This window comes from Crocodylus siamensis, chromosome 8 (genome assembly GCF_052110815.1).
Source record: "Crocodylus siamensis isolate JL-2025a chromosome 8, ASM5211081v1, whole genome shotgun sequence".
In the NCBI taxonomy this organism is placed as follows: domain Eukaryota; kingdom Metazoa; phylum Chordata; order Crocodylia; family Crocodylidae; genus Crocodylus; species Crocodylus siamensis.
Window position 1 is genome coordinate 59,871,923 of NC_143402.1, and position 21,979 is coordinate 59,893,901.

General features: G+C 45.6%; 1 pseudogene; it reads left to right on the top strand.

Moving 5' to 3' along the window:
• The first annotated feature begins 9,290 nt into the window (after nt 1-9,290).
• LOC149858823 (cilia- and flagella-associated protein 52-like) lies at nt 9,291-21,553 on the top strand (annotated as a pseudogene).
• Nucleotides 21,554-21,979: the final 426 nt, after the last annotated feature.

The following is a 21,979-nucleotide window of genomic DNA, read 5'->3' on the forward strand; positions in this document are numbered from 1 at the left end:
TCGAAAGGGCCAGGGGCCCACCATGAGGGATGCCCAAGAGCTGAGGGCCTGGCCTCCTGACTGGCCTGGAGGTGGGCCAGGGCTGGTAGCCAAAGGTCCTGGGGGGACTACACCCGAGAGGGGAAAAATAGTTTCAGAGAGCTTGGTAGCTGAATGAAGGCAGGGTAGGCTGCCTGAATGGAGGGATGTTGGAGGGGTCCTGATTAGAGAAGTCTGGTGCCCAGTGTGGGGCTGGTGATAATGAGAACACCTAGATGCCATCTGTGAGGCTTGGGCTGCAGTGTAGGGGAGGAATGGAGCTGCAAATAGTGCCCCCTGGCATTGCGGCAGTAAATGGGCAGCCTCCTGCTAATTAACATCCATGAATTAATTAAGATCAAGGCATGGTGGGCAAGAATGGGGGTGGTTAGCCCAGGAACAGGTGGGTGGGCCACTCTGAGACTGGCCCCAAGTGAGCCCTCTGTTACAGGGGCCCAAAACTGGACACACTACTCCAGATGTGGCTTCACTAGTGCAGAATAGAGCAGAATAATTACTTCCTTTGATCTGCTGGCAACATTCCTACTAATGCAGCCCAGTATGCTGTTAGCCTTCTTGGCAACAAGGGCACACTGCTGACTTATCCCTCTTATTGTCCACTGTAACCCTCTGCTCCTTTTGCAGAGCTGCTGTGCTTAGCCAGTCAGTCCCCAGGCTGTAGCAGTGCATGGGATTCTTTCATAGTAAGTGCAAGACTTTGCACTTGTCCTTATTAAACCTCCAGAGATTTCTTTTGGCTCAGTCCTCCAGTTTGTCTAGGTCACTCTGAATCCTAGCCATACCCTCTAGTGTTGTTATCTGCAAACTCGCTGAGGGTACAATCCATCCCATCTTGCAAATTGTTAATGAAGATATTGAACAAAACCAGCCACAGGACCAAGTCCTGGGGCACTCCACTTGATGCTGGCTACCAGCTAGACATTGAGCCATTGACTACTACCCACTGAACCCAACAGTCCAGCCAGCTTTCTATCCACTCCATGATTTTTCTGGGGACTGAGGTGAGGCTGATTTGTCTGTAGTTCCCTGGATCCTCCTTCTTCCCATTTTTAAAATGGACACTATATTTGCCCTTTTCTAAGCATCCAGGATATCCCCTGATCACCGTGAGTTGTCAAAGATGAAGGCCACCAGCTCTGCAATCACATTGGCCAACTCCCTTAGCATTCTTGGATGCATCACATCTGGCCCCATGGACTTGTACATGTCCAGCTTTTCTAAATAGTCCCTAACCTGTTCTTTCCACTGAGGGCTGCTTGCCTCCTCCCCAGACTGTGCTGCCTGGTGCAGTAGTCTGGGAGCTGACCTTGCCTGTGAAAACCAAGGTAAAGTCATTGAGCACTTCAGCCTTTTCCTCATCCTCTGTCACTAAATGCGAACCTCAACCGAGAACCTTAGGGTTGGAAAGGTCATTGGAGACTGAACTCCTCTGTAACTACAGTTATTCTATCCAGGTTAATATTGAAATCCTATGTTTCATCTTTTTTTAACTAGAAGGATATAAAAATATACAATGGGCTAAATGTGTAATGCCAAAGACTAATTTGATGGATTTATACCACGGATGGATTTAGTCCATTTAATTTATTTTAATGTACCATTATTGCATATGAAGGCAGAGAGCTCCAAAAATATTCACATACCACCGCAATCATTTAAGTGCCCTGACATTTAAATATGTGCAGTATAGCAGACATGCACGTATTGTATCTGGAGTTGTACAGTGGTTTATTGTCAAGACAGTTTGATCAAATTGGATCTTTTTTATTTAATTTTCTCTTTAAAAAAAAATCAAAAAAAAATCAATAAAATTCAACATTAATATTGATATGAGTGGGTGTCCAGACCAAGAATTTAAACACAAATGGAGAATCCTCACAATAACTATAACACAAATGTGCTGTGTGGCTGAGTTTATTAAGTCATGAATCTGACAACTTGCTATGCAGAGTAATGCAAAATGCTGTACACACAGAAGAACAAGTTACTGTCACTGTAAGAACCAAGATTGAATTTCCTGCCTGTTGTGCATGTGAAAGCTCAACAATAATGTAATATTGATAAGGTTTATTGGAAGCACTTCAACTTATTTTTATTTAACCTAAAAGGTGTCCTTCTCCACACTGCAGGGTATGTATAAAAATGTCCATCCATGACATGGAACATATGTGACCACTTTCAATACTATGATTATAATTGTCTCACTGTTACTCCCTGCTGCTCCATCTGCTCGTTTTATCCACTGCTGGAGCTTATATGCTTTTTCTTGTCCTTGCACTGTAAATTCTTTGGTAGGGGCAGTTGGTTGTAGCCATGTTGGTCTAAGGATATAGGCAGACAAGGTTCTTTGGGTAAATGTGGTATCTTTTGTTAGACCAACTAAATAGTTGGAAAAATTGTTCTTTGCAAGCTGCCAGGCACAAACACCCTTCAGGCACAGGAAGAGTCTACTGTTTTGTGCTCTTCTGGGTGGAACAGAAGCCAATATGCAAAATGCAGGTCTGTGAGAATGCAGTGGTTACCTGGGATTATCAGATGGCAGGCAGGATATAATGTGCCATAAATCCAATGTCTATATTTAGTCCATGATTTTTTGTATTCACTAGATTTATGAAATGAAGATCATAGGCTTATCTACAAAAGGTGTTTTGTAAATTCCCTTTGAGGATCAGAACTGAGATTTGAGAGAGAGCAGCTGTCTTGTGAGAAGGGTGCACCCACCGGTAACTGGGTATTTTTTATCTTTGAGAGATTTTCAGTGTGTGTTCATTCTGGTGCGCATTTGTTGTTTGGTTTCTCCTACATATTTTCCATCAGAGCATTTGGTGCACTGGATGAGATGCATTACATTTCTGGAGGTGCAGGTATAAAATCTAGGAATGGTGATGGTTCTGTTGTGGGGTGTAGTTATTGTGGAGTGGTGGAGAAGTGTTGGCAGGTTTTACTTTTTTTTTTTTTTGTCCCAGCATGTTCTGGATCCATTTTGTGTGTTTGGGGCCGTAGAAAATTGACTTCTGGTGATGATATTAGCAAGGTTCAGTGCTTGTTTGCAGGGGTCGGCAAAATGCGGCCTGGGGGCCAGATGTGGCCTGCCTGGCCATTCTATCTGGCCTGCAGGGCCCCTATAAAATTAATATCTATCTGCCCTGGGCTGCCTGTCATATGGCCCTTAATGGCTTGCCAAAACTCAGTAAGCGGCCTTCTGCCCAAAATAATTGCCCGCCCCTGGTTTAGAGGCTAGGATGGGTGGTTCTGGGAAGATCTCTAAAGACTGGGTCTTCTTCTAGTACAGGTTGCAATTGTTTGAGGATTTTCCTCATAGGCTCCAGGGAAGGATGATATGTCATAACTAATGTTGTGCAATTCATGGGGCTTTTCTTTTTGTATTTCAGCAAATATTTAAGTGGGATCTGGGTGGCTCTTTCAAAAATGCGATCTATCTCTCTGGAGGAGTATCCTTGTTGAGTGAAGGCCTGTTTGAGACTTATGAGGTGATCATCATGAGTGTTCCCCTCAGTGCAAATTTGGTGGTACTGGAGCCTTGGCCATATATTACAGCTTTCTTGGTGTGTTTAGGGTGACTGCTGGTTCTGTACAGACATGTGTTGGTCTGTGGGTTTCTTGTATATAGTGGTTTGTATTTTAACCTTCTGGATATAGATCATAGTGTCTAAAAAGGAGATGTTGGTGCTGGAGTTTTCAAGAGATAGTCTGATGGAGGTGTGATGACTATTGAATTTGTAATGGAAATCAGTCAGATTGCAGGTTTTCAGTCCAAATGTTGAAGATGTCTTCTATATCTCTTAAGTATAGCATGGGTTTGATGGTTCAGTTCTTGAGGACTTTTTCTTCGAAGTGGCTCATAAAAAGGTTGGCATATTGGTAGAGGCAGCCTTTTTTGTTGTTTCCATAATATGTAACACAACAGAATTGTGACTTCTGATGCAGTTCTCAAAAGAGCTTCCCTAATACAAATTCGCAATGACAATGTCCTTTGAACAAATAAAAACACAGGTGAAAATGTTGTAGAAAACAGAATTGCTTTTGAGTAAAGGTGCTGCCCTCCATGCCAGGGGCCTAGATCTCCAGGAAGGAAAGTTTCCTATCATTGTGCCAGGCTGAGTGGCCCTATGATTGAAGCAAGGATAAACCAGCCTGTTCAGAAAGCCGGGCTTTTGGTTGCCCTATCCTTAGGAGAGGCTTTGTTGAGGTGTAGGACAGCCCTGTCTAAAGCAGGGCTCCCTGCTCATTGTGGGAGAAGGCTGGAGGCTGATCCCTTGAGACATAAAAATGGGCAATTCTGGACTTTCTGGTGCAGAGAAGTGACCAGCTTCGTTCCCAGAAAGAAAGGAGACAGCAATGCCAAGGAGCATACCCTGCTGGCACCCAGCCAGAGGGATCCTGCTCAGGCTCCTGAGTGGCGTCATAGGCGGCCTGGCTGGCAGCAGCTGGCATTGAAAGGCATAAAATCCTAGAAAGTGAGGGTTAGAAGGGACTTCAGGAGGTCATCTAGTCCAACCCCCTGCTCAAAGCAGGACCATCCCCAACTACATCATCCCAACCAGTTTCAGAAGGAAAAGGCAGTGGTGAAGCTGCCCAGCGTGTTGTTCATGTCACCTGCAGGTGCTTGGAAAGACACTGGCCACCAGAAGTGGTACTGAACCAAGTGTATGCAGACTTAGGTCTTAGCCATGTTCCCCCCACCCCACCCCAGTTAATAACAGGCATGACAGATTTAAAAAATGATCAAGACAAGGCATGTTGCTGAGTTTACCTCATGGTAAAACTGAGGTGGCCTTGTCTTCACTTCAGGATAAATAATGCACATTTGTTACTCTGAAGAACATATGTACATTTAAAAAAAAACAAACCCCAAACGTCATAGTGAAAGCAGGTCCTCAGGAAGAGGTTTACTTTCCATTCAACCTTGGGAGATTTATTTTCTCATAGCTTCCACCCACTCAGCATGGCACGCCCATCCTCTGGTTGTTTTTGGCTAATTTTAACTCTAAAGTTGATAAGCCTGCTACAGTCCTGGGAGGGAAAATAAAGGCCTTAGAACTTATTTTTTTGAAAAAACACTCGTAGTAGAAACTCATACTTTTGAATCCAGGGGTCCCAAGTTCAATCCCTGCTGCTGACAACCCAGTTAGGTACTGCCTTCCAAGTGGTGGCTCACACAAGGATTTGGCTTAGGTTGACCTCTGCACCGTAGGTCAAGCTTTCCCACTCACAGCTTTACCAATTTCAAAGAAATCTCTCTCTCTCTCTCTCTCTCTCTCACACACACACACACGCACACACACACACAAAATTCGCAGAAACATCTGGCCTGCTCAGTCCTCTCACCAGGCAAAGCTGCTTCATTGATTGCAAGTCTGCAAGCAGATTTTCCAAGTTATACGATAAAGATACCATTGGAGTTTTAAAAAAAAATCAAATTTAACATAAAATGCTGTATGGAAAAGGATAACCTAAATTCAAGACAAAACCACCACAGTCAAATTCAGAGTACCTGATGCAGAATTTCTGCTGAACAGAAAATCCTGACACTGAATACAGTCATTTGAGCAGCTTTTAATAACCACCTGCTCTGCAGAAATTTCAAACTGGTGCAAGACATTCAGACCATTTTCCTTCCTCCTTTGGCAAATACTATGCGAGTGTGCACACTTAAATATTTAACTAGTTAACCAAGACTGGCGCTGATGTCATCGGGAAGGCTTTGGCTTCCATGACCACAGCCCGCTCTTTGGCGAGAGAGGCAGCGAGCTGCTGGGAAGAGATGGCCTCCACCTCTCTCCCCTGGGGAGGAGGCTCTTCTCAGCCAGGCTGGCTGACCTGCTCCACCAGGCTTTAAATTAAGCCTGCTGCAGGACAGGGGGACTACTGCCATTGCTGGCCCACTGAGCAACCCTTGCAAAGCCAGCGAACAAAGGCACTTAAGAAAGCCCAGCCCTGGTACAATCTGTGGGCAAGGCAAGAGCCCCCAAGGGGACACTTGCCTGCCTGTACACAAATGCCAGAAGCTTGGGTAATAAGCAGAAGGAACTTGTCCTCCTGCTTAACACAAATAATTACGACATCATAGGGATAACAGAGACCTGGTGGGAATCCACCCATGACTGGACCATGGGTATAGACGGCTATACCCTGTACAGAAGAGAGAGAGTAGATAAAAGGGGTGGGAGGTGTAGCTGTCTATGTTAAGGAAAGCTACACATCCCTGCAAGCTGATATTGGCAACCAGCATGGATGACTGAAGACCCTCTGGGTTAAAATACATGGGGAACATGGCACAGGGGACACAATGATGGGAGTCTACTATAGACCTCCCACCCAAAGTCAAGAGCTTGACCAGGAGTTCACCCGGGAACTGGCTGAGGCTACATGCTCCAGGACCACGGTTGTCATGGGTAACTTCAATTACCCGGACATCTCGTGGGAGGATCACTCAGCAAAATCTGAGCAGTCGCAAAGTTTCCTCTTGTGCATGGATGACCTCTACCTGACTCAAGAAGTCTACAGGCCAATGCGAGGTAAAGCGCTGCTCGACCTGGTATTGGCAAATGGGGTTGACCTAATCAGTGACCTAGTGATCGATGGGAAGCTGAGTGACAGCGACCATGAGCTGATCACCTTCACCATCCGCTGTAAAGCTGGCAAGTCAGTCAACAAAACGGAAGTCCTTGACTTCAGGAAAGCTGACCTTGACTAGCTCAGGAGGCTTCTCAGTGAAGTCCTAAGGGACCATGACCCCAGGGGGAGGGGAGTTCAGGAAGAGTGGTTGCTCCTCAAGGGAGCGATCCTCAATGCACAAGCTAATTCAATTCCATCTTGGAGGAAAAGCAGCAAGAGGGCACAGCAGCCCCCCTGGCTCTCCAGGGATCTAGCAGACCTCCTGAGGCTAAAAAGAAAGACCTGCAAAGGATGGAGAATGGGATTAACCTCCAAGGAGGAATATTCTGCACTGGTCTGGTCCTGCAGGGAGCAAACCAGGAAAGCCAAGGCTGCAACTGAACTCCAACTAGTTTTGAGCATCAAGGACAATAGGAAGTCCTTTTTCAGATATGTGGGGAGCCGGAGGAAAAGCAAGGGCAACATTGGACGTCTGCGAAACCAGATGGGACATCTAACAACTGACACCCAGGAAAAAGTGAACCTATTAAATGGGACTGATGAAAGACCGACACAAAGTACCCATGGCACTCCCATGCCCACTATGGGACGGGGAGGTCTGGGTGAGGGAGATTCCCTGCCCTCCATCAATGCTGACCTTGTGAAGGAACAGCTTGAGAGGCTGGACACCTTCAAGTCAGCTGGCCCTGACAATCTATACCCCAGGGTACTCAAGGAGCTGGCAAGCATCATAGCCCAGCCCCTGGCACAGATCTTTGAGAACTCCTGGTTCTCTGGTGTAGTGACTGAAGACTGGAAGAAGGCCAATGTGGTGCCCATCTTCAAGAAAGGGAGGAAAGTGGATCCAGCAAACTACAGGCCCATCAGCCTGACCCCTATCCTGGGGAAGGTCTTAGAAAAGATTATCAAAGAGGCCATCCTTAATGGACTGGCCGACACCAACATCCTAAAGGATAGCCAGCATGGGTTTGTTGCGGGTAGGTATTGCTTGACCAATCTCCTTTCCTTTTACGGCCAGGTGACCTATCACCTGGACAGGGAGAAGAGATTGATTGTCATATATCTTGACTTCAAACAAGCCTTTGATCTAGTATCCCATGATCACCTCTTGGTGAAACTGGCTAGCTGTGGCCTTAGGTCCACCACGATCCACTGGCTGGGAAATTGGCTCCTTGGTTGGACCCAGAGGGTGGTAACTGATGGAAGTCAATCATCATACTGCCTTCTGACCAGTGGGGTCCCCCAAGACTCTGTCCTTGGACCCATGTTGTTCAACATCTTCATTAATGATGTGAACATTGGAGTCAGGAGCGGACTGGCCAAGTTCGCCAATGATACCAAACTTTGGGGCAAGGCATCCACACCTGGAGACAGGAGGGTGATCCAGGCTGACCTAGACAGGCTCAGCAAATGGGCAGATGAGAACCTGATGGTTTTCAACACTGAAAAATGCAAGGTTCTCCACCTTGGGAGGAAAAACCTGCAGCATGCTTATAGACTTGGCAATGCAACGCTGGCTAGCGCAATGGAAGAAAGAGACTTGGGGGTCATCATCGACCACAAGATGAACATGAGCCTCCAATGCGATGCTGCGGCTAGTAAAGCGACCAAAATGCTGGTGTGCATCCATAGATGCTTCTCGAGCAAATCCCGGGACATCATTCTCCCCTTGTACTCGGCCTTGGTGAGGCTGCAGCTGGAGTACTGCGTCCAGTTTTGGGCCCCACAATTCAAAAAGGATGTGGAGAAGCTTGAGAGAGTCCAGAGAAAAGCCACATGCATGATTAGGGGTCAGGGAAACAGACCTTACGATGACCATCTGAGAGCTATGGGGCTCTTTAGCCAGGAAAAGCATGGGCTCAGGGGTGATCTGATGGTCACCTATAAGTTTATCGGGGTGACCATCAGTATTTGGGGGAGCGTTTGTTCACCAGAGCCCCCCAAGGGATGACGAGGTCGAACGGTCATAAACTCCTGCAAGACCGTTTCAGGCTGGTCATAAGGAAGAATTTCTTTACTGTCCGAGCCCCCAAGGTCTGGAAAAGCCTGCCATCGGAGGTGGTTCAAACATGTACATTGAACACCTTCAAGAGAAATTTGGATGCTTATCTTGCTGGGATCCTATGACCCCAGCTGACTTCCTGCCTCTTGGGCAGGGGGCTGGACTTGATGATCTTCCGAGGTCCCTTCCAGCCCTAATGTCTATGAAATCTATGACATTTCCCATTAAGTAACACATCTTGTGTCAATTCTATTACAAGGCAGGGCCTTTGTTCTTCACTAGCCCTGGCATCTCTTTCACTTTCAACTTTTCCCCCATCTTACAAGGCTTTCTGGTCTTAAGGATGTCATACAAACCTAAGGAGCACAAAGGGCTTGATAAAGACCCCAGTAAAGAAAGCAGCCCCGGTCCATGCAGGCTGTCCCGGCTCCAGGCCAGGGCGCAGAGAGTCCCAGCAGCAGCTGTGGGCAGGGCCACCCAGACTGCACCACCAGGGCACGGCCCATGCACTGTGCCCAGCACAGTGGAGCCAAGTGCTGTTGGGCCTGAGGCCTCGGGCTCAGGCACGGTTGCCTACTGCCCGCTGTACACGGCTGCACTGGGCTCTGTGATGGCATCTCAGAAGGACGCAGCATGGGCGCTGGAGCTGCAGGTTGTTATTGGCTTCGATGGTTTAGGCTAGGGAAGGGCAAGGCAAGGTGGCTGTGAGCACTGCTGACCAGAAGCCAGGCTCTGAGTGCCCTGCTCAGCCGCACTAGGGAAGCTTGCCCCAGACCAGCATTCTCCAACCCAGCCCTTCCTGCCTCCCAGCTGGTGGGTCAGCATAAGCACTGCAAGCCTGGTCTCCTGCTTCCTCTCCCTCCCCCTGTGCATCTTGGAGGTAGGGATCCGTGAGGGTGCATCTCTCTCCCCTGCCTCCTAGCTGCTGGGGCAGGCAGCCCTGCTGCTGCCTTGCTCAAAACCCTCTCCCCCTGCCTTGGCCTGCCCAGACACACCGGGCTCCCTTCCCTGGGAATTTTTTGGCTGTGTCCCTATGGTCCCATCATACAATGCTGCTTTCAGTTCCCTGCAGTCAGAGCCACGGTGCTCCTGGGGATCAGGGGCTGCAGGCAGGTGTTTGCTGAAGAGTCTGCGGAGCTGTTAAGCAGCTATATGCCCTTGATACCTTTTCCTTTTGGGGCATATGTGATGCATAAAACGATTCATTTCTCTGGAGGCCACAAAAATCACAGACACACACTCATTAGATGGCACAAAAGGTGTATTTGCAAATAGGGTCAGAGCAGAGTCAAGAACTCAGATTACTCTGAACCAACAAAGGAATTTTGCAGGGAATATTTATCTTCTCCCTCCTGGGCATGTGTGCAGAAACAGGAACTCTTACAGCTCACTTCCATTTCATACAAGCATACATGTGGTTACATCACTACATACATCGCATGTATAGTATAATTAACTACTTAAGTATGCAGGGCGGAGAGGTAAATATGCATCAGCTAATTAAGCATGTTCAGAAACTACTATAGGTCACCAAGAGTTCAAATCCCCCCCCTTTTCAAGGATACGGTCAGTTGAATTCCAGCTTCTGTAATCTGTATGAGAAAGGCTAGGGAGAAGCTGGGGGAGAGTCTGCGATTTAGCATAAGAAAAGCTGTGGCAAGGCTGGGAAAGGAAAAAAGTCCTTGGCAGTGTTTCTTTCTTATCGGGTGCAAGATGCAAGCTGTGCATTTCTAACAATACTCCATTTCTAACATATGCATGCAGGTCTGACCTGCCACCCCGATTGGGAGCACTTCGTCTATCCGCTGAGCTGCACTGTGGTTACTGAAAGCTTGAACAACAGCCAGAGCTTCCTGCACAGTCACATTAACAATGTCTCCTGTGCTGCTGTGTCTCTGAGCAGATGTTACATTATTCCTGGGCAGGTCACCTTCATGGGCTTCAAAGTGGGTGTCACGGGTCAGGGTCCATAAGGATGGGCATGATCTCCCAAGGCCCCTTTTCCATGCCAATTCAGTTCAGTTGGGCACCTTCAGTTCTCAGCTGCCACATCTTTGATGGAAAATATAAAGTAAGGAGTCTGCCTTTTAAAGTCCTCTTGGACACTGTTTGCTGGACTCTCTCTGACCCCGTGTGCTCCCAGACCCCTTGTGGGTCCTGTTTTACAATGGGTGTTTCCGGGCACCCTAGCCTTATGACTAATATGCATGGCTCCAACCGCCCCTTTTACCACACCCCAAGCCTCACTGATGGTACTGACATTGTTTGGTCTGGGCCTTGTTATAATCTGGCCCCCTTCTCCTCCCTGGGCTCTCCACAACCCTGTCTCATGCTGCGCCCCCCGGTGCTTGGGCTGTCTGTGGCCCTGTCTCACTCTGCGCCCTGCAGCCCCACAAAGTGCTGCGCCCTTTCTGGTGCTGGGGTAGGTCACCCCGACTACTGTGCCCTCTCTGGCACTGGGGTCCCCATGCTGCTGTGGGTTCCCTATGAGGCCTCCTCCTTCCCCTAATAGCCTCATCCAAACTACCGATGCTCCTTCCCCCTTGGCTTCTGGCAGCGAACTGCCCTCCCTGGGCCCAGTCCTGGGATTTATTTGGGCCCAGGGCCTTGTCCCTTCTGGTCAGCTGACCAGGTGCTGGCTAATTTACCCTCTGGCTTGTTGCCATGGTAACGTGCACCTGGGCTTCTCTCTCTCTCTCTTTCTCTCTCTCTCTGGGCTTTTCCTCCAGGCAGTTACCACCCTTCTAGGAGCAGGGCACTTTTGTGCCCTGCAACAGTGGGTAACAATTTAAAAACATGGCAGCTCTTACAAGCTGGCCCACAGACAGCAAATCTGGCCTGAAGACTGGCTCTGAGGCACTCATCTGGCTTGCTGGGCCAGAAGGCCAAGCAGTACTGGTTTAAACAATAGCTGAAGTTTTTGTTTTAGGGGAAAACAAATGCAAAGGCAGGAAAGCTATTGCAGGAGACTGGGGTTTATTTTGAATGCATGCTTGGATCTGTTTCTGATTGTCTATGTGATTTTTAAATAACTCACTTATTTTTAAATGTGCCTGTGACTTTGGAGCTCAAGTCTCACTTTCAGAAGTGACCTGGGCATTTAATAATGGGGTTTCAACTGTTACATGACTGAGTCATTCTTAAAAATGGGACTTTGACTCCAAAGTCCCTTAAGGCAAGGCAACCGTATCTTAATGGCAAGTCACCTCTTGCAAGCTGGACTGTTCTATGGATCGTCCATCCCCTGCTGCACCCCAGTTTCTGCTTTCAGCAGAGGGGCGATCTCCTGTCCTCCTTCCTGCAAGATCTGGTGAGAGACAATTTAGAGTAGCTAATTCAGTGAGCAGAGCCTACTGCTTGTGCGAGATAAAGCAGCTTTCTGCATGGAGCCAGAGCTAAAACTACATGGAGCTGGAACTGCATGGAGCCCTCCACAGGAGCTGGCAGCAAGCCGATTAACTGGCTGTTTGTGATGTAACCCGGGTACATGTAATGGTGTGCCCTATTCTCATTTGGATGGGATGGGTAGGCAGGAGAGGGATGCCAGAATTTCAAGCAGATCCCCCTTTCTTCTATACAGTAGCCCAAAGTTCTTAACTATATACAATTTATTGAGTTACCAACATATAGAATAAAACTCTTTAAGTTGGATATAATACCAGATATAGATACAAATATACATATAAAGGTCCGTTAGCTGGAAGAAGTTGGCCCTAGGGAGGGCATTTGTGTAAGTACCCATGCCTCAGGCCCAGAAGAGAGGGGATCCCGGGACAGTCAATCCAGCAATTGTACCACAAGTGGGTTAGCTAATAAAGACATCCTTACAGAGCCCATTATACAGAATTAATACATCCAACTATTTATAACACCAACATTAACAATAGATAACAAATGGGGAACATAACTATACCAGTTATTAGACGTACCCTATCTGGGTTCCAACCACTTGGGCCCTCAAATGGAATAGGGTCTTCTCCCCACTAGGCCCCTTGCCCAGGGGCACCTCCCCTACGGGACCTGGGTTCCCGGTAACTCACGGTCCTTCCTCTGGGGGCTGTTGATCTGGCGTCTGGGTCTCCACACTGTCTCAGGCCTCCTGGAGCCATTGGCCTTGAGTTGGTTCTTCCCTCTGGGCCATGTGCCCAACGCGGGGCACCCAGGGAGCCTTCACCGGGTCTGTGTCACCAGCCTCACGCCAGGGGTCTTTCCCCTTCCCAGGCCCTGCTATGGGCACCAGGCTCTTTTAGTTTAATGCTGAGCCATACTGCAGGGCTCTGGTTATCCAGCCTAGAGCTGGGGCTAATTTGAGCAGCCTCGAGCTACTCCCAGGGCCAACTCCCCATGTGCTGACCTGCGCACCATGTGGGGCCCTTGAGCTGCTCCCAGGGCTGGCTCAGGCAGGGTCCAGATGATGGTCATCTCTGGAGCTCCTCTCTCTTCATGGTCCCTCACTGCATCTGAGCACGGTGGGCTCTTATTTACACTGGAGGCCCTGCCCCTGATGTCTGCCAGACCTGAAAAGTGCAGTCTTCAATCAGGTCCAGGGGCTCCTCACCACCGCCTCGAAGCAGGGGTGGGGCAAGCCCCTCCCAGCTGTTACCTGATTGGTGGAAATATTCCACCAATCTGAAGTGTCCTTCTCCAAGCTGGGCTTGCCAGGCAAAAGCAGTGAGCCGCCACAATGAGATGCAGAGTGGAGAACTTGGCTGGGATCTGACTGCTAGGCTGCAACAGGGGATCAATGCACTGTTCATAAAACATAGGATTGGATTCCTGGTTACATCTGGCCTGCAGCCTGTAGGTTGCTGACTCCTGAATTAAGGAATTTTGAAATCCCACTAGGCACCTATTTGCATCTTCAGATGTCTAATACTTTGAGAATCTCACCTTTGTGCCTCACTTTTGCCTATTCACAGGGTTTGCTGTGAAGTTTAATACATTTGCTTTTTGAAAAGGGCAAGGAAGAGACTAGCATTTTCTTCTTTTAGCACTTGTTGGCCCTGTCATTACATTGACTTTAAAATGAAACACATTTATTAAAGTGACAAATTTGGTGCTTCTGAGAGGGGCTAATCTGAACAGTACTTAAACCTCTGGAGCCCTGGGCTGGAAAGAAGGCTGCTTTTATGTTCTTTAGACTGACATCTTTGAATCGTGGTACTTAGCTACAAAAGCACCAAAGTACATTCTGAATACTACTCTTGTTCTGACCCCTTGTGCTTTGGATCTCAGGCAGATATCATTTTGTAGGACTATGAGAAGAAAGAGCTGCTTGCCCGGCTGTCGCTTCACAAGGGAAAAGTAGAAAAACTGGACTTCTCTCCAAATGACCTTTTTTTGGTGTCACTGGGAGGCCAGGATGATGGCAAGTAAGAAACTTTAAATATTGATTCTCCCTCCTTCCTGATTTGACTGGCCCTGTAAGGTGTGGGCCAGGTGAGAGAGAGAGAGAGACAGCTTCCATATGTGAGGAGGAAACAAGCTACTGGGCTCCAGTGCTTTGCCCCCTTGTCCTGTTGTGAGTCTTGTTTCTAGTAAGCATCAAAAGGCAGGGGGAGACTAAGCTGGTGTCATTTATACCATCTCCCAGCCTACACAGCACACACCATATTTTCTCACATACGCATGCCCTGGAATATTATATACATTGTGTTTTTCAAAGTCAGAATCAATGCAAAAAGATTTGTCCTTGTTTTAAGTAACTAAGTAGGTAAGGAGTTGAGCCTGCTCATTGTTCTGCTTCCTGTGGATCTGTACTGATTTTACTTTTGGTTTCACCCTTAAATGGCAGAACCTGCTCTTACCATATTTCTCACATACACTGTCCACTTCAATTTCCAGCAGCTGGATTCTGGGAAAAGGGGGTGTATTCTATGCAATAAAATATGGTATTTCACAGTAAATTAGGCCTGAAAGCCTGACATATCATCGCTGTCTGCACAGCCCTTGCTTACCCCCTGCTGCTGATGGCCATGTTCATCCATGTCCAGGCACCCCAAACTCTGCAGGTGGCCACACCCCAGTAGCCCCACCCCCAATGTCCAGTACCCTGACGGAGTACTGGCAGGCTAGGTGGAACTCTTCCATTTGGGCCATATGTTTGACACCCTTGGGGTAGTGTCTTTATGGTGAGGACAGGATTAGACCCATCAAATCAATTTCTACTGATAACAGAAGACATGATTTTGAATCATGAATCATGGTCATTAGATGCTGAGGGACAAGTGCCCATTAAATCATTAATCATTAAACTACTTTATGAAGAAGGGGCATGAATTGTAAGTACACATATCTATTAGGTAAGATAACATGACTGAAAATTTCCCTTGGTTAAAATATCTGTAAAGTGACCCCAACCCTTTATTCATCTAGGCTGGGAAGATGGTCAGACTCATTTTGATCTATGATGTTTTCAAGCCACTCAGCTAAGCTGAAACCTAATCTCCCTCCTCTGTTTTGCAGTGTGGTCGTATGGAGCATAGCTAAGAGAGATGCCATCTGTGGCAGTCCTGCTTCAGCCCAAGGTGCTGGAAATGCTACTGTCCTGGCTTTTTCCAGATGCAGAGATGAGATGTTCGTTAGTGCTGGAAAGTAAGGTTTTGTCTACACAAGGAGAAAGAAGTGCTTCTGAGGGACAAAAGTTCACAAACATATTTCCTTTTACAAAAACTGTTTATTTAGGTGGCAGGAAACTTAAGAAACAGTGTTAATGTTTTTCCTATTGCTTTGTAGGGGTCTTTGACTATCTCAGCTTGTCCCCAGGAGGTATTTCTGCTTGTTCTACACATAGGCGTAAGCTTTTAAAGCAGTATGTGCAAGGAGCAGCGTGCAACTTTTGTGGCTGTTGGCAGGGGTTTGTACTCATTCCCCATATGTTCTTCCTAATGTTTACATGAGAAAAGCAGTCAGCAAATGACTCTGAACAACAGCTTTTTAATATAGGAATAGTGACACCTTGCAGGTCATCAATTTATTTCTTACCTATACCAGCAGCAGCCTCTAGCCACTGGCTTGCAACAGTGTGAGAGCCCTTCAGTGCAAAGCTGTCATTGCAGCAGGATGAATGTATTATTACTTGCATCTCCCCTGGTTTTCAAAGATGCTGAAAGCCTGTAGCTCCCATTAAAAAAATTTGGAAGGGCTCTTGAGAATCATAGCAATGACACCCAGAATTGCTAGATGTTTTACACAACATATTAAAAAAGGGAGACAAAGGCATATTGAGAAGAGTAGGTCTGTGGCCTAATGTTCTTGCTTGTCAGTCCATCCACTTACCTTGTTGATTTTGGTGGGTTTTTTCCATTAGAAATTGAAATGGGCTTTTTTGAATGATTGCTAAATGCGTCAAAGAAAAAATGAACATGATGTGGGGAAGATGGGTTGTGAATGGGACAAAATAAAGGACACAGTGGAGCTGGGGAGAGTGTGGGGTAAGGGAAGAAGAAAGAGAAAGCAGCAGTTGTTTTGTTTTATCACTGTAAACACCTCACAACCCCATCCAAGCTTTTCAGTTATGCTGTCTGCTAGCAGGTAGAAACAGAGAATGAAACTGCATTGATGCCCTCTGTTACAACATCTCAGCAATAGAACAGTACTAATTGATATCTTGTCTTATGTACTGGTACTGTGAAATAATTATAGTAGTCGTACAATAAATGAGGCAGCAGCCTGTGGCAAAAACCCATAACTGCTTATATTCTTTAAGCCTGCATCATAACACATGATGATAAGAAGACTGAATTAAGGTTGTAAATGCTGTCTAAATTCTGGCATTTCTTAAATTTTCAGTGCTTGACTTTTCAGCATTGATATTCTTTTAATATAATATTTTTGTGTAATAGATATGGTGGTGATATCTGGTTGCAGTGAAGTTGCAGTACTGAGAAGTTATTTGAATTGCCCTGGATAGTTTATTTTCCAATCTATTCAGAACTAAGAGACTCCACAAAGTCCCACCCATGTATGTGTAACTGGGGAAAGGAAGATACTGAGGTGGCTTGTCCCTATGACTACAGTATATACTTCTGCACTTCTGGGCTATTGTTGGCTAACCTGATGGAAGTCATCAGAAACTTATCTTACAGATACAATGGATTATTTTTTTGTTTTCTTTTGTTTGTTTATCTGGAATTGTATCTTTTTTCCTTTTATATTAACTAGATGATAGACCCCAGGCAGAACATACTGAAGGTTTTTTTCAGCAGTGCATTATTCCAAGGACTCAGAGATTTGTGCATGTATGAATTCAATTGTGATGTGTATTCTTTGGCTACAGTGGGACCATTCGAGTATGGGAACTGGATTTACCAAACAGAAAAATCAGGTCAACTGAATGCCAAACGGGGCAGCTCAAGAGAGTGATCACATGTATCATGGTAAGTTTCAGCAAAAAATGTATAGTTAGACTGAGTACGTCTCAATAGACCTGTAGGTTATCCTAACCATTTGTAATGATGGTGTGTTTATCAGTTGTAACACCATGATGAGTGTAAAAATATTAAACCTTGGAGACTGTACCCTATAATATTTTTCTCCAGACGAGCAATTGTTTTTAGTGTTTTTGAAAAGAAGCAGGCTGACTTTTAGCCAGAAGTTCTGGGATGCAAAAAATCCTTTTTCTGATCATGACCATTATCAGTTTTAGTTAGAAAAATGTCTTACCTTCAGCAGAGATCTGGATCCGTTTGTGGTGTTGGACAGAAACTTCATTTACACCAGTCCAAGTGACATCCTGGCAATAAACCGAAGTGTAGCCACTAATACATCACAAGGGTACAGTTGGCACTGAGTTCAAAGACCTGGTTCAGATTCTATTCTTTCTCAGTATATTCCCAGAGATGGGTTTTGCCCACAGCTCTTGTGCTATCACAGATTCTCTCTTATCAAATTCAATATCAGATAAAGATACAGGGAGACCAGGGTAAAAACAAATGCAAACACTCCTGATTTTGGCAATGTGGAAGTAAAGCCCCAAGGGGATCTACTTTCACAAACAAAAAGGAATTGCCTTGTGCAGATATTTTTTCCTCTCTGTTTAGCTCATTTGTTGCTTGCTTCACCTGACGTGTACATTGTACTGAATAGAACTTAAAATTAGGGATAACAAACTGGAAGACAACAGTTGTGGAACTGGCTGAATATTGGGCAGTATTTGGCTATTTGAATTTCTCCAAGAGACAGTCAGTGGGATTGGGTAGTTGATGTACCTCTTCTGGCAGCCACCACTCCACCTCTCTTGCTGGCTTGAAATTTCTCTTTCCCCTTCTCTGCTACACAGTTGGGAAAATAGGAAAATTAGCCTCCCTTAGGCATGGTGCCTATCACTTCCCCTGTGCCCGATCAGGGAGGAGGAGAGCTTATTTCTTGAGACAACAGAATGCACTTTTTACTTGTCCAGTTTCTAGTAATCTCCAAGGCCTCTGGGAGTGGAGAAATAAGGCCACCCTTGTCCATCCCAGAAACTAGCTCCAAATCAGTATGTACTGGAAGGAGAGTATAGGGCAAGGGGAAGAAGTATTACAGGCATTTCTACCAAAGGATTCTCAAGGGCTGACATGCATCTTTTCCACTTGCTGCTGTTGCCATGGAAGGGACACAATCCTGTTGGAGGAATGGAGGGGGGATGATGGTCTAGGTGTGATCTGTTACATTACATATTATTAAAGTTGCTATTTGTTCCCCATTGTAAGACCCTGTTTTGGGGGTTGTATAATTTTGCCAGATTCTAACTAGTCAGGTTGAAATCCTCCATACCAGATGTCTGCCTCAGGCTGAATATTTTTAGGAAACTTCAGCCAAAACTGTATAGCTGCTTCAGAACAAAGCTAAGGGAAAATGAGTTATTAGAGCTCATTTTAAGGTTAGAGGGTTACAGCTTTAAACTAAGGAGGGTTAGAGCTTTAAACTAAGATTGCCACAGGACAGGGGACAACCATCAGTGCAAGCCCAGGAAGTGACAAGCACATAATCAGCAGGTGAGGTAACACCAGGGAACTTACTCCAACCCCAGCCCAAGGACAGGACTCTCCTAAGTGCACAAAGAAGCTTAGGGCTTCCAATGGCAGGCTTAGCTGTCTGTACACAAATGCCAGGAGCATGGGGAACAAACAGGAGGAACTGGCCCTTCTGCTAAGCAGTAACAAATATGATTTCATAGGGATAACAGAGACCTGGTGGGACTTCACCTATAACTGGACCACAGGTATAGATGGCTATAACTTGTACAGGAGGGACCGTGTCGGGAGGAAGGCTGGGGATGTAGCTCTCTATCAAGGAGCAGTACACTTCCCTACAAGCAGACATTGGCACCCAAAGAAGGAGACTTGACAACCTCTGGGTTCGAATACGGGGAGAACGTGGTGAAAGGGATATAACTGTAGGAGTCTATTACAGACCTAACCAGGAGGAAGCATTTGACCATGAATTCTCTAAGGAATTAGCAGAGGCTGCATGCTCTTGATGCATGGTCATCATGGATGACTTCAACCACCCTGACATCTCATGGGAAGAGCATTCAGCCAAACCTGATCAGTCGCATAGCTTCCTCACTTGCACTGATGAGCTCTATTTGATTCAAGAAGTCTATGGGCTAACAAAGTGTAAGGTGCTGCTGGATCTGGTTCTGGCCAACCGTGACATTGTATAATTCTGGATTACAACCAAGATCAAAACTGGATCTTGTATGAGATCCTCATACAAGAAGGCAAAAGACCAAAAGTTATTCCATCTGTCTGGATTATGAGAAGCTAGACAAGTGGACATCTCTGAAACAGCTAATAATGGCATCATCTGTGGAATAGACTTGGCTTCTAATCATGAAGAGATGATGACATCCAGACTTTTTTACTACACATTTATTTTGTTTCCATTTACTGTTTTAAAGACTTAAGAAATTGCATCCAAAAAAATCCGTACTGAAAGACCATTAACAACACAAAGTCACACACTCAATATAAAAAAAAAAATGCCTGAATCAATGGTGCCTGTACAGTTGTAACTGGGCCCCCCTCATCTGTAGGCATCATGAAACATCCTTTAGTTACATGATCATATACTGTGTTTTTTCCCCTCCACAAGACCCCTGCCCCACTGAAGGCACTCACTTTATGAGCAGCTATTCAATATTGTTTTATTTTCAGTGTCCATGGTAGGGGCCTAGGCCTTACTCACTGCACACTCTTCAAAGTGCTCTCTGGAAAGAGAATCATTAAGTTATTTTACAGCTGTTCTATTGTATTCATCATTATAGTACATTTATCTTCACAAAACTCCCGTGAGGTGAGAGAGATATTAGTATCATGTTCCAGATGGGGGAAAAAAACCCCACAAGAAATTAAGACCAAAGTATCCCTTACTTTGGGTGCCCATTTTGAGATGCAAGGTACCCACGTCTTCAGGATTTTAATATGATGTAGAACTCTTGATATGAAAAACAGCTTCCATTACCTTCAGCAGTGTCTGATGCTACCCAGCACTTACGCAAATCAGACCCTCGGGTTTTTTAGATGGACACACACAAAGTAAGAATCACATTAGTGATAACCCATGAGACATTTGGTTTAAGTGATTTGCTTGGCATACAGTTCTACACGACAACATTTAACTATCTTAGCAACATGATTGTCCTTTCTTTTCTGTAATGCCCTGCCTCATTCAACATATACCATCCAGTGACAGCTGCAAATGAAGCAGGGGCTCTACAGACAGCCACTTCCTTTACTACCTACCCCGAGTGCTCCCTGATGTTCCCATCTGAGCATGGATTGAAGCCCGATTCCTGTGGCAAAGAAGTACATAGTCATGTAATTAGAGACTGTATCATAATGTGTATGCACATGGTGGGGGGGACGCTTAAAGTTAAGAGGCCATGATAATCCTATTACTTGTTAACTTTTGAGTGCTTGACTTTGAAATCTTACTAATGTTCTTTAAATGTTAGTTTGTGTGTGCAATTAGGATTCAGCCACCTCATGATTCTGAAACATGAATGTCCTCTGAATAAGGAGTGGGTTTCCATTCTTTGTGAACAAATCTTCAGGGAGAACTTGTTATGATAAACAATTATCACTGGCTAGGATGCTTGCTCTTGGATTCTCTTTATTCCTAGCTATAAAAGGCCTTTTGTTAATTCTCAGCTAATGCCCAGAGGTGAGTGGGCTTTCTGAGGAATTCAGACTCTTCATTGAAAAGGTTTCTTGATGAAAATCGGATGTATTTTGCTGTTGTGTTAGAAGCACTGAAAATGAGTCGGCAGCAAGGAAAGCTACCTACCTGAAAGCTTTTTCTGCACTACTGTGATGTATGCCTTTGTGAAACTCCCTGAAAGATGTAAACCTTGTGTTTTGAGAGAATGAGGGCTAGAAAAGACTATAACAAAAATGTAACAATAAAACTGCTAAAAAGAGCCACTAGAGACATACTTTTCCAAACTGCCTCAGTTGCAACTGTGGAGTGTGATTAGGCATACTGCAAGACCAGATACACACGTGAGTCTGGTACAATAGAAAGGTCCAAGCATCACTGGTGCATACACATATTTTCTGAGAACTTGGGTGCCAAGTTGCGTCTTGTCTACACTGGACGAGAATTCGATTTGTGCCAAGTTCCACTGCTGCTTATTAAAATAACAAGCATTCACACAACACTGTTCTCAGTAACATCTTAAATGGCAAGATAATACACGTTTTATACCCCTGCTTGAAACTAGATTAAATTCACTGAATATTAAATTAATGTATAATTTTAGGTATGTGCATCTGAACTGCCTCTGATTTTGGTTATTCTTCTGCCACAGTCCCACACTGCTTTGCATCCTTCCAGAACTGACTTGTCTGTTTGCCTGTGTCCTCTTCTTTTCAGGGACAATTGTAAGTAGATATTATCTCCCTGTTTAAATGCTAGCATACAGCTAATGCATCTCCATTTATCATTGCACACTCTTGGAATCAGCATCTAGCTATCTGTATTGCTGTCTAGAGTGGTACCATCACCAGTCTGGAGCCATGCCATTTCCTCACGTTGTGGGAAGCAGTGACGGTTCTGCAAAAAGAATATTTTGAGGCCATCACCATGAGGATGGCTGATCAGAGGCCCAGTCATGACATTGTATAATTCTGGATTACAACTAAGATCAGAACTGGATCTTGTATGAGAAAGCAAAGGACCAAAAGTCGTTCCACCTGTCCGGATTATGAGAAGCTAGACAGGTGGACATCTCTGAAACAGCTAATAATGGCATCATCTCTGGGACAGACTTGGCTTCTGATCATGAAGAGATGATGAAAGCTGGACTTTTTT